Below are 11,214 nucleotides of genomic sequence, written 5' to 3' on the forward strand. Positions count from 1 at the left end.
GCGCGTTGAAGGTACTCGCTCACATCGAGGTTTTCTTCGTCGGTGACGTTGGGTAACATGGCATCGAGCGTCGTTGCCGGGCTCCTTCCGTAGACCAATTTGTATGGAGATATCTGCGTCGTCTCCTGCACCGCCGTGTTGTATGCGAAGGTCACATACGGAAGAATGGCATCCCATGTCTTGTGTTCGACATCGACGTACATTGACAGCATGTCGGCGATCGTCTTGTTAAGCCGCTCGGTGAGGCCGTTGGTCTGTGGGTGGTACGCTGTCGTACGGCGGTGGTTTGTTTGGCTGTATGCCAAGATCGCTTGAGTTAAGTCGGCAGTGAATGCCGTTCCTCTGTCGGTGATAAGGACCTCCGGGGCGCCGTGACGTAGGACGATATTTTCGATGAAGAACTTAGCTACCTCGGATGCACTGCCTTTTGGCAGGGCTTTTGTCTCGGCGTAGCGGGTGAGGTAGTCGGTAGCTACCATGATCCACTTGTTTCCGAAAGCCGACGTCGGGAACGGCCCCAGTAGGTCCATATCAATCTGCTGGAAAGGTCGGCAAGGTGGATCAATTGGCTGCAGAAGTCCCGCTGGCCTTGTCGGCGGTGTCTTGCGTCGCTGACAGTCCCGGCATGTCCTCACATAACGAGTGACGTCGGTGGTAAGACGTGGCCAGTAGTACCTTTCTTGTATCCTCGCGAGCGTGCGGGAAACACCGAGGTGCCCTGCCGTCGGATCGTCGTGCAGGGCCTGCAGGAGTTCTGGTCGCAGAGCTGAAGGCACCACAAGGAGGTACTTAGCTCGAAGCGGTGAAAAGTTTTTCTTTTGTAGAAGACCGTTTCGTAGAAAGAACGACGCAAGTGCGCGCTTGAATACCTTCGGGACTTCGGCGGTCCTGCCTTCGAGGTATTCTATTAGGGCTCTAAGTTCCGGGTCGGCCCGCTGTCGTTCAGCGAAGTCGTCGGTAGTTATCGTTCCCAAGAAGTAGTCGTCATCCGAGTCGTCGGGTAGTGGTTGGTCGACAGGCGCACGAGAGAGACAGTCAGCGTCGGAGTGTTTTTTGCCGGACTTGTAAATGAATTAAATGTCATATTCTTGAAGTCTCAGGCTCCATCGTGCGAGGCGACCTGAAGGGTCCTTCAAGGTGGCTAGCCAACACAAGGCGTGGTGGTCGCTCACAACTTTGAAGGGCCTGCCATAGAGGTAGGGGCGAAATTTCGACGTAGCCCAGATGATGGCGAGGCACTCCTTTTCTGTTGTGGAATAATTTGCTTCTGCTTTGGATAGCGATCGGCTGGCGTAACTAATAACCCTTTCAAGTCCGTCAGCCCTCTGCACAAGAACGGCGCCAAGACCTACGCTGCTTGCATCAGTATGTATTTCTGTCTCGGCGAATTCGTCGAAATGGGCAAGTAACGGAGGCGTCTGGAGGCGATGTTTAAGCTCCTGGAAAGCGTGTTCCTGTGGCGTTTCCCACTTGAACTCCGAGTCGGCCTTGGTAAGGTTAGTGAGAGGATCGGCGATGCGGGCGAAGTTTTTCACGAACCGCCTATAATAGGCGCACAGGCCCAGAAATCGGCGCACGGCCTTCTTGTCAGTGGGTGGCGGGAAGTCGGCGATGGCGGCTGTTTTCCGTGGATCGGGACGAACTCCAGACTTGCTGATAACGTGCCCCAGAAACAAGAGCTCCTCATACGCAAATCTGCACTTTTCTGGCTTCAGTGTGAGTCCGGACGTCTTGATGGCTTGAAGTACAGCTTCAAGGCGCCGAAGATGCTCGTCGAAACTCGAGGAAAACACGACGACGTCGTCCAAGTACACAAGGCGAGTCTGCCACTTCAATTCTGCCAGTACTGTATCCATAACGCGTTGAAAAGTTGCAGGCGCTGAGCAAAGGCCGAAGGGTATCACCTTAAACTCGAAGAGGCCGTCCGGTGTTATAAACGCCGTCTTCTCTCGGTCTCTTTCGTCGACTTCGATTTGCCAATAGCCAGTCTTGAGGTCCGTTGACGAGGAGTACTTGGCGTTATGGAGCCGATCAAGTGCGTCGTCTATTCGTGGGAGAGGATACACGTCCTTTCTTGTGATTTTGTTCAGGTGGCGATAGTCGACGCAGAAACGTAGGGTCCCATCCTTTTTCTTCACTAACACCACGGGGGATGCCCACGGACTCTTGGACGGCTGGATAATGTCATCTCGCAGCATTTCATCAACTTGTCTCTTCATTGCCTCACGTTCTCGCGCCGAAACCCTGTACGGACTCTGACGGAGTGCTCTGGCATTTTCTTCGGTTATGATTCGATGTTTCGTGATTGGGGTCTGCCGAATTTTCGATGACGACGAAAAGCAATCTTCGTATTGCAGGAGCAGGGCCTTGAGCTGTTCTTGCTTATCGTTCGGAAGTCTGGGATTGACGTCGAAAGCTATGGGAGGGGCTTGGTTCCTCTGAGCAGGTTCCGCAGAATCGGCGAGGGCGAAAGCACTGGTGGCTTCGACAATTTCTTCGATGTATGCGACCGTTGTTCCTTTGTTCAAATGTTTGTACTCATTTCTGAAATTCGTGAGCATAACCGTTGCTTTGCCTCCCCGCAGCTCTGCAATTCCTCTTGCGACGCAAATATTTCGGGTGACCAACAGATGCTGACTGCCTTCAACGACGCCTTCCGAGTCAGGTGATTTAGGAGCGCCGACTGAAATAATGACGCTTGAGCGAGGCGGAATGGTGACTTGTTCTTCCAGCACATTCAAGGCATGGTGTCCTGACGGCGTGCGCGGCGGTAGTGCTTCTTCTGTGGATAACGTTATCGACCTTGTTTTTAGGTTGATGACAGCACCATGGAGGCATAAGAAGTCCATGCCAAGGATGACATCTCTCGAGCAACGCTGTAGGACTACGAAGTCTGTAGGATAAATACGGCCGTTAATGGTGACTCTCGCTGTGCAGATTCCTGCAGGCGTTACGAGATGACCTCTGGCTGTGCGGATTTCAGGGCCTTTCCAAGCTGTCCTAACTTTCTTTAACTTCGCAGCGAACGACCCACTGATAACAGAATAGTCGGCTCCAGTATCGACGAGAGCAGTCACACTGTGGCCGTCGATAAGAACGTCGAGGTCGCTAGTTCGCCGTCTCGCATTACAGTTAGGGCGTGGCGTCGGGTCACGGCTGCGTCGGCTTGTTCCGCTGCTTCCATGTTGCGTCGTCCGGCCACCTTCGGTAAGTGAGCTTTTGCCTTCAGGGCTTTGCCTGGTTGGTGTTGTGTTCGAAAAGCTCCGTCGCGTCGGCGTCGGCGTCGGAGGATCTTCGGTAGTTCGTCGCACAGCAACCGCACCTCCATCGGTTGCTGCCCTTAGTTTCCCGAATACGGGCTAGGAGACCGGCCCCGCGTTGGGCCAGAGTACTGCCGAGGGTGCGGTGACATGCGGCGGCTGGGTGACGGCGAACGGGAAGGACTTCGTGGTGTCCATTGAGTTCCTGTCAGGTAGTCGGCGATGTCACGTGGCCGATCTCCTGGCTGCGGACGCGGTGCATTGACGGCGAAGCCACGCAGTCCCATCTGTCGGTACTGGCAACGGCGGTATGTGTGCCCGGCCTCGCCGCAGTGGTAGCAGAGCGGGCGGTTGTCAGGTGCACGCCAAACGTCCGTTTTCCTCGGTGCACTGCGCTGGCCCGCTGGGAAACGGTAGGACGTCGGTTGGGGTGGTGGCGGCGGTGGCGTCTGGCGACAGAAGTGTGACGGGGTGGCGTTTTGGCGTGGACGGGGAGGAGCGTTGTGGCGCACTGCAGCGGCGTAGCTCATAGTTTCTGGCTCGGGCGGCGGTGTTTCGGGAATTCGAAGCGATTGCCGGACTTCTTCTCGCACAATGTCGGCGATCGAATCCACTTGAGGCTGCGCCGAAGGCAACAGTTTGCGCATCTCTTCCCGCACGATCGCTCGGATCGTTTCACGCAGGTCGTCGGAGTCACTGGCTTGAGCAGCAGCGCATTCTGGAGTCAGGCGGCGATTATACTGTCTGGTGCGCATGTCCAGCGTTTTTTCGATGGTGGTCGCCTCGGATACAAATTCTTGGACGGTGTTCGGTGGATTCCTCATTAGTCCCGCGAAGAGCTCCTGTTTGACCCCTCGCATGAGGAAACGAACTTTCTTTTCCTCAGGCATGTCTGAGTCAGCGTGACGGAATAGGCGGGTCATCTCCTCTGTGAAAATTCCAACCTTTTCATTTGGTAGCTGAACCCGGGTCTCGAGTAGAGCAGCGGCCCTCTCTTTGCGAGCGACGCTTGCGAACGTTTGCAGAAATGCGCCGCAGAAGACATCCCACGTTCGGAGCGTGGACTCCCGATTCTCTAGCCAGGTCCTTGCGGTGTCTTCCAGGTAGAAGTACACACGACGGAGCTTTTCTTCGTTGTCCCAGTGGTTGAGGGCGGCCACGCGGTCGTATGTTTCTAGCCAGGTTTCCGGGTCTTCAAACGATGAGCCATGGAACGTTGGTGGTTCCCTGGGTTGATGAATGACGATCGCGGGCTGGGACGCTCCGGTTGTCATTGTCGCTGCAGTCGAGGTCATGGTCTTGGTCTTCCGCGCCTTGTCTTGTAGAAGGCCGTACTCCGGTGGGAGACCTTGCTGTCGGCGGCTCGTTCGCTGCTTTTGGTTGGCGTCGGTGTCTTCTCCGCGACGGGGGCTGGGTTCACGGCTTGACGGGGGCGTCCGGTACATGAACGAAGCAGCACCTCCACCAGATGTCACGAGGTCGTGACGTGGCCAAAAACAGGAAACTTAGTTTTGGGATTTAACTGTTTATTTGGGCGAACCTGTGCCCGGTAAAGGGAAAGTCTAATTACAGCAGCAGTCTTGCACAGATAGCAGTCTCGGACTGATAGTGGCGAACGCAGCGTCGGCCTTCGATCAACAACTGACAAGCGGCGAAGCGCGTCGGCATTTATACCCTTGTCGTCGAATGTTCTAGCGTTATCGCTGGCGGTGGCGTAGGTTCCAGAACAATCTGTACCGTTCGCACAGTGGGCGTGATCTTATCGAAATGATCTACTACAGTCCGGAACCTTCTCGAAACCTGCAGGGTTTGCGCCGAGAATCGTGTGGTGTTTCGGAACTATAACAAAAACTTGTGAAATGGAACGTGGCAATATATATATATATATATATATATATATATATATATATATATATATATATATATATATATATATATAGAACTTGAAGGGAAGGCACGACAGGTCCGGGTATTTTCTATATTGAATTAACTTGAAGATAGCACATAAGAAAAGGATCGTATTTACTAACGTTTCGGCCGTGGCACGGCCTTCGTCTGACGAAGGCCGTGCCACGGCCGAAACGTTAGTAAATACGATCCTTTTCTTATGTGCTATATTCAAGTTAATTCAATATATATATATATATATATATATATATATATATATATATATATATATATATATATATATATATATATATATATATATATATATATATATATATATATATATATATATATATATATATATATATATATATATATATATATATATATATATATATATATATATATATATATATATATATCAGTGGCAAACGCAAGCAGGTGTACTATCACAAAGCCACGATATTGATAGAAACTGCTTCGAAAAAAAAAAACACCATGCATATGAATGTAATGTGGTAGTGTTAAGGTCGAAGGAGGAGGTTGCAGGAGGATACGAAAAACAAAACAGGTTTATGGCACTATTTACATATATTTACAGAAAAGAAAGGTTAGGGGTTTCACAACCCAGGAGCGTGGTGGTTGAACGTTACATAGTTCAGAGCGACGTCCAGCACACTGCGGCGTCGTTTTAAGCCCAGTCGGGCTCCTCCTCTCCGAGTGGAACACCAATCACACACACACAACAGGTGAGGGGGACGAGCATGCATGGTCCACGTGATTGTCCAATATTGAGTCGTGAACACGGCACTGCAAGGTGGCGCCAGCAGGGCTTTTTCTCGTCGTGTGTGTGCCGCTAGTCGAGAGGTCCCATGGTCCTGACAGAATACCTCAAAAGGGCCGCCAATCGGTTCCCTCAATTAGCGGGGTGATTTGCGGTGGCCGCCGCGGTCTCTTCCAGGAAGATACTTTCTTTGTTGTCCTCTCTGGAACTGTTTACGATGTCGTGGCGACACGACGTCCCATCCTCTGGCTAGCAGGGACAATGCCTGGCAGGCATAGGCAACCGGCCAGTCGGCTACTTGATTGGGGATTAAAAGGAGGGCCACTCTCCTGTCAGCTCTGGCGCCGGTCGCAACAGCTTCCCCGTCGCCATATGAATCACCGAGGGCATCAGTCACCGCTTCTGCTCGAAGAGACGACAACAGGGTCCGCATTTGAAAGACGGGAACTCGCCTTTGCTTGCCGCATTGTCTGGGTAATTGTTCGAATCTTCGACAGCGTCTGGCAGACTGGGTGCCGAAGGGAATAAGAGCCTCCCCCGTCAACCGGCTTACGCACAACGGCGACTGCCCAGACGAGTTTCCAGGCCAAACTTAAGAGTAGAAAGAGCCTTCTTAATGTATGTAAGATTGCCTGACAGAAGTGTTGAATCGGGCCAGGTGTCAAAACATGTGAATTGCGCAGCGAGTGTGTGTTTTAGAAGTCCACCCATTACAAAGCGCTCAGACATATTCAGCCATCATCAGTTGCAAAACGCGTCTCTCATAATCACATCGTGGTTTTGAGACGTTAAACCCGACAAATCATCAATCAATCAGTTGCAAACCATCAAGAGATTGAGCAGCTGCATGGGTTCGCGTGCTGCCTTGAGTACGCGTAGTGGGACTTGAGCTGATTTACAGAAGACAACATTATGGCGTAAACTTGAAACTGCACGTGCAGCAGGTATTCTAGGATAGCAGTACGTATTCTAGAAAATGGCCAGTGTTATGCGCACAGTGGATCGTTTTCCTATACGTCACGATTGAGGCACGCATTGAGAACTGATGAGAGGCTAGCAATGGAGAAGGCGTCGTGCAAGGGACTCGGATTACGCTATCACGTTCTGCTCTCGCTCACCAAGCTCAAGCGCCCTCCAGAATTCATCAGCTGAGCATGTCTTTTGAGAACTGGCAGGCCATTTCTAACCACGCTCTGGATATCCAGACTAAACATTTGCCTCCGGCAAGTGCTCATTGGTAAGCGTATAAGTCATATTTTTTATTTCGTCATGTAATTCACTCGCGTTTTTGACGCATTCAAATGCATCAAAAAAGCACAGTGTGACATAGATCGAGGTTTTGAATGTAGCCTAATGAATCAATCTACTTAGTAGCTTGTCAAGAAAGAAGAAAAAAATCACAGCATATCCACGGAGTGAATGATGATGAGTGGGGTGAAACCTCCATAAGCCTGTCCGTGCTTCTGTCCGTCAGTTCGTTCTTGCTTCCCTCCATCCGCACGACCATCCGTGCGCCCATCTATGCGTCCGTCTCTCTGTCCTTGCGTTCATCCGTCCGTACGTCCGCGCGTCCGTCCATCTGTGCGTCCGTCTTCTAGTCTGTCTGTCCATCCATGCGTCCATCTAGTGAATACTCCAACTACCACCATCTCGCATCTCACATCCCCTGTGGCACATACCCGCTCCGCGTGTCCATCCATCTGTCCGTCCATCTGCTAGTCTGTCTGTCCGTCCTTCCGTGCGTCCATCTACGAAACACTCCAAGGGCTGCCATCTCCCATCTCGCATCCCCTGTGGTACATACTTGCTCTAGATCGAGTATGTGCCACCGTTGGCTACGTACGACAACGGAGGATAGACAGACTCACGCCTTACGGATCTTCGTCCCTAAATATCGTAGCCCAAGCTGCCCGTACAAACGGTTAACCAGCGAAGCTGAAACGTGCGGATTTAGTGTTGCCAGGAGACGGTGCTTGATATATACCCGGAATGCTACTTTGTCGGCGATGTTACGCCGCAGACATTTTGGGTTGTTTTGCGTGTTGATGGAAAAGTTGACAACTTGTCCCTCAATGATCGCAAAATGTCCGTTGCCACATGAAAGCAGACGCGGGGCCACTGTTTATTTCTCAACGACGTTTAGTTTAGGTAAATGCGATGTAATTTGTGGATAAATGTAGCTGTTGACAGTGCTTAATTTTGGCAGACTGCCGTTTATCAGCATTTCTTTGCACGTCCCACAGGCCCGAAACTGACCGATTTCGGGAGCAGCTGGGAACCACCCCGTCAGTACCTCCATAGCATTGCTCCGTTGTTGTAGATACCGGATCCAGGGGATCATTGCCAGGTTGTTGTCAAACCACAGACAGTCACAGACGTCGCAGCCGAAGCCAAAGTGCCGCTGAAGAAATTCTCGCCAAAAGCGGTAGTTCGTCCCAGCGAACGCGCTCCCGCAATCGTGATGATTACACTATAAGGTGCCCACAACGCCACTTCTTGGGCGCGCCGTTGTTGCAAGCGTTTGGCATCGCGAGCTAACTCGTTGGCGTAGTTTGAAAGATCCGCCCGCCACCCGGTTACTTTCACTCCCGTTTCTTAGAATGCTGCCGGATCATCGGTACGCAGTCGCTGCCGGCACTCGGCCCTTTGTGCCTGTTTTTTGTGCCCGGACTGCAGCATCGGCCCGGGGAATGCGAGCTCTCTCACGTTTCCACTGATGGCGCTCTTCCAAACTTTTCCGCTGGTGATGAGTTCGTGGAATTTGTGGCTTACCCATGTGGAAGCTGTCAATAGAAACTAATGCGTCCACGCTCGGCGCCACGGTAGCGACGGCATGGACGACGTCACTCACAGCGCAGCCAATGGCACTCGTGCTTGGATACGACGCTGAGAACGACGTAACTGATAGCATCGCCAATGGAGACCGCTCGTGACACCGTGCCGAATGGTTTTTTTGTTTCTCCTAGCCATATACAGCTTCGCTGTAAAAAGGATGAGATAAAGAACTCGTCGGAAAGAGCAGGAACGGCGCATTCTTGAAACTTTTGGGTCGCCTTATCGTTAAGGATGCAGGGCACTGAGAACAGACCGGTCTTGAAAATTATGCCCTATATACACTTAAGAAACACAGCAAACGTGGATAGCTTGTAACGTCTAAAAATGGTATGCACAGCACAAAGCTATGAACAATAGAAATATTTCACTTGCTTTGTAGTGCATGTGTAGCGGTGTAGTGCATGTGTAGATCTTTCTTTTCATTGAAAGCATTGAAAGCGCCATTTAGTCAAACTGATAGAGACAGACTAAGCAGCGCCGTATTCTTTTTTACTTCACTTTTTTTTTGCTATTTGCCGCTTTTCTCGCAACATCTGTTTCTAGTTAACTTTCATTTTTTTTAGCCCTTTCCCCAGCACAGGTTGGTCAGATGGATTGAGCTAACCTTCCTGTCCCCCCGTCTATATCTCGCACTTCCACATGTGAACTTTATAAACGTGACAACGCTGTTAATATGGTTACTTGCACTCGTGAACTACAATGACCCACCAATACGTTTACGCCTATTTTGTTTATGAGTACTTGTGGCACTTTCATATCAAGTTGAGTTCATTACAAAAGCATTAGCTAAAAAATGATAAATTGATCAGCAGTTGCTCTCTGTGAAGGTAGATGTTCGACGAAAGCTGTAAAGCTCACGACGCTGAGAGGATACAGAATTTTTATGAAAGGTACATACACGTTTTATGGCCTTGAACGGTGGCGTCCACCGAAAAGCGCACGCACACATACACACACGCAGGCACACGAAGTCTTAACTCCTTGCTGAAAAACCACCCATTTCGATCGCCCGTCTACGTTTATACTAGTGACCATCGTCGATTGAAAACAATAACAGATGGCAATAACATTTGGGCGCAACATCAATACGGGGGCATTAGGTAGTGCGTTACATTATTTCTAAAATGCATAGATATGTAGTTCTAAAGACCGCAGCGCTTATTACGCAACGCTGGCAATACGACGCTATGACAAAAAAAAAAGGTGTATTCTAGGCTATACTAAAACTTTAACTGAAACTACGGTTCTGACACCTACCAGTTGCTTTACATTCTAGAAAACATTTACTGCGAAGTGACGTCCATACCTCACGCAGCGCATACTCAGACATTTTCTCGCGCAGAACGTCAAAAAAAAAAAACGTTTTGTCTTTTCTTTCCAGACAGCAGGATATCGTATTTCGACGACCTTTGCCAGTGAAGCATGCAGGTACGTTGCCCTTTTTTTTCCTTCCTTAAGCAGGCATTCAATAAAGGTCACGAAGACGATGCGCCGCCCGGAATACCCCACTTACATATCTGCTGCACCGTTGCTTTTTCCTGCGCCGCGAAGAAAGCACGGTAATAGATTTATACTATAGAACGAAGATTGCAGCATGAAGGCTTGGCTCTTGTAAAGCTGTCCAGGTCTCAACTCACGAAGCCAACTCAATGAGCCTATTTATGCTTTAGAATGCCTCCAAGAAAATCATGTTCCTGGAAGCAAAGGTATGTCTCCGCTTTCAGAGACGAGGTAAAAATCCCTGCGCCTATATTGCCCTTTCATCACGGAGTCCCAAGAAGTCGATGATCTATCTGTAAGGCAAACGGAACATCCAATACTGCCTTTATGTTGATATTAATGACTTGATGTACTGCTACGGTCGTTATATAGCTCGAAAGTGAATTCGCTGCATTCGTTTTCTGTCCGTGCCCCGAGACCCATAGGAGTTAAGTCGTCGTTCGCACGTAGTCATCAACAGAGCAAGTCGTTTTCTACATCGAGTCAAGAGACGTAAGCCTGTGTGTATGTCTGTTTGATTTGATTTTATTACCTTTTTTTTTAAATGAGTGCCTATGTATAGCGAGCTATAGTTACATAGTTACAAGCTAATAAGTATACATGTTTACGAGATAGAGTGTACACGTGTATTCTCTGTGTTTATATGATCGTTTTTGTTTCATCCCTCCAGCAAAGCTGCCTTGTACATTCTTTGTTGCACATCATATTTGACCGACCTCTAGCCATTTCAGGCTATATGAGTACAAACAATCCTTGTGTTTTCACATGTATGTTCATGAAAACAAAGTTACATTCATTGATCGATTGATTGATTGATTGATTGATTGATTTCATTACTAGGCCACGCTCTCACCATAAACGAGGAGCTTAAACCCAACTTCGCTCCCCACAGTTATACGAACCCAAGCTCACGTGGAAGTAGTCTGCATTTCGAGGCTGAACGCTCTA

At 49.7% G+C, this 11,214-nt stretch overlaps 1 long non-coding RNA gene across 2 annotated transcripts in view; it reads left to right on the forward strand.

Annotated features, from left to right (window-relative positions):
- The first annotated feature begins 10,522 nt into the window (after nt 1-10,522).
- The window catches only part of LOC119159634 (uncharacterized), a 33,778-nt gene continuing 33,086 nt past the window's right edge, over nt 10,523-11,214 (forward strand). Inside the window, exon 1 of one of the 2 annotated variants that reach the window (XR_012894658.1) lies at nt 10,523-10,770. This is a non-coding gene — a long non-coding RNA (uncharacterized LOC119159634). The remainder of the gene's footprint in view (nt 10,771-11,214) is intronic. The other variant, XR_012894657.1, reaches the window with a different exon arrangement.

This window comes from Rhipicephalus microplus, chromosome 1 (genome assembly GCF_043290135.1).
Source record: "Rhipicephalus microplus isolate Deutch F79 chromosome 1, USDA_Rmic, whole genome shotgun sequence".
Lineage (NCBI taxonomy): Eukaryota > Metazoa > Arthropoda > Arachnida > Ixodida > Ixodidae > Rhipicephalus > Rhipicephalus microplus.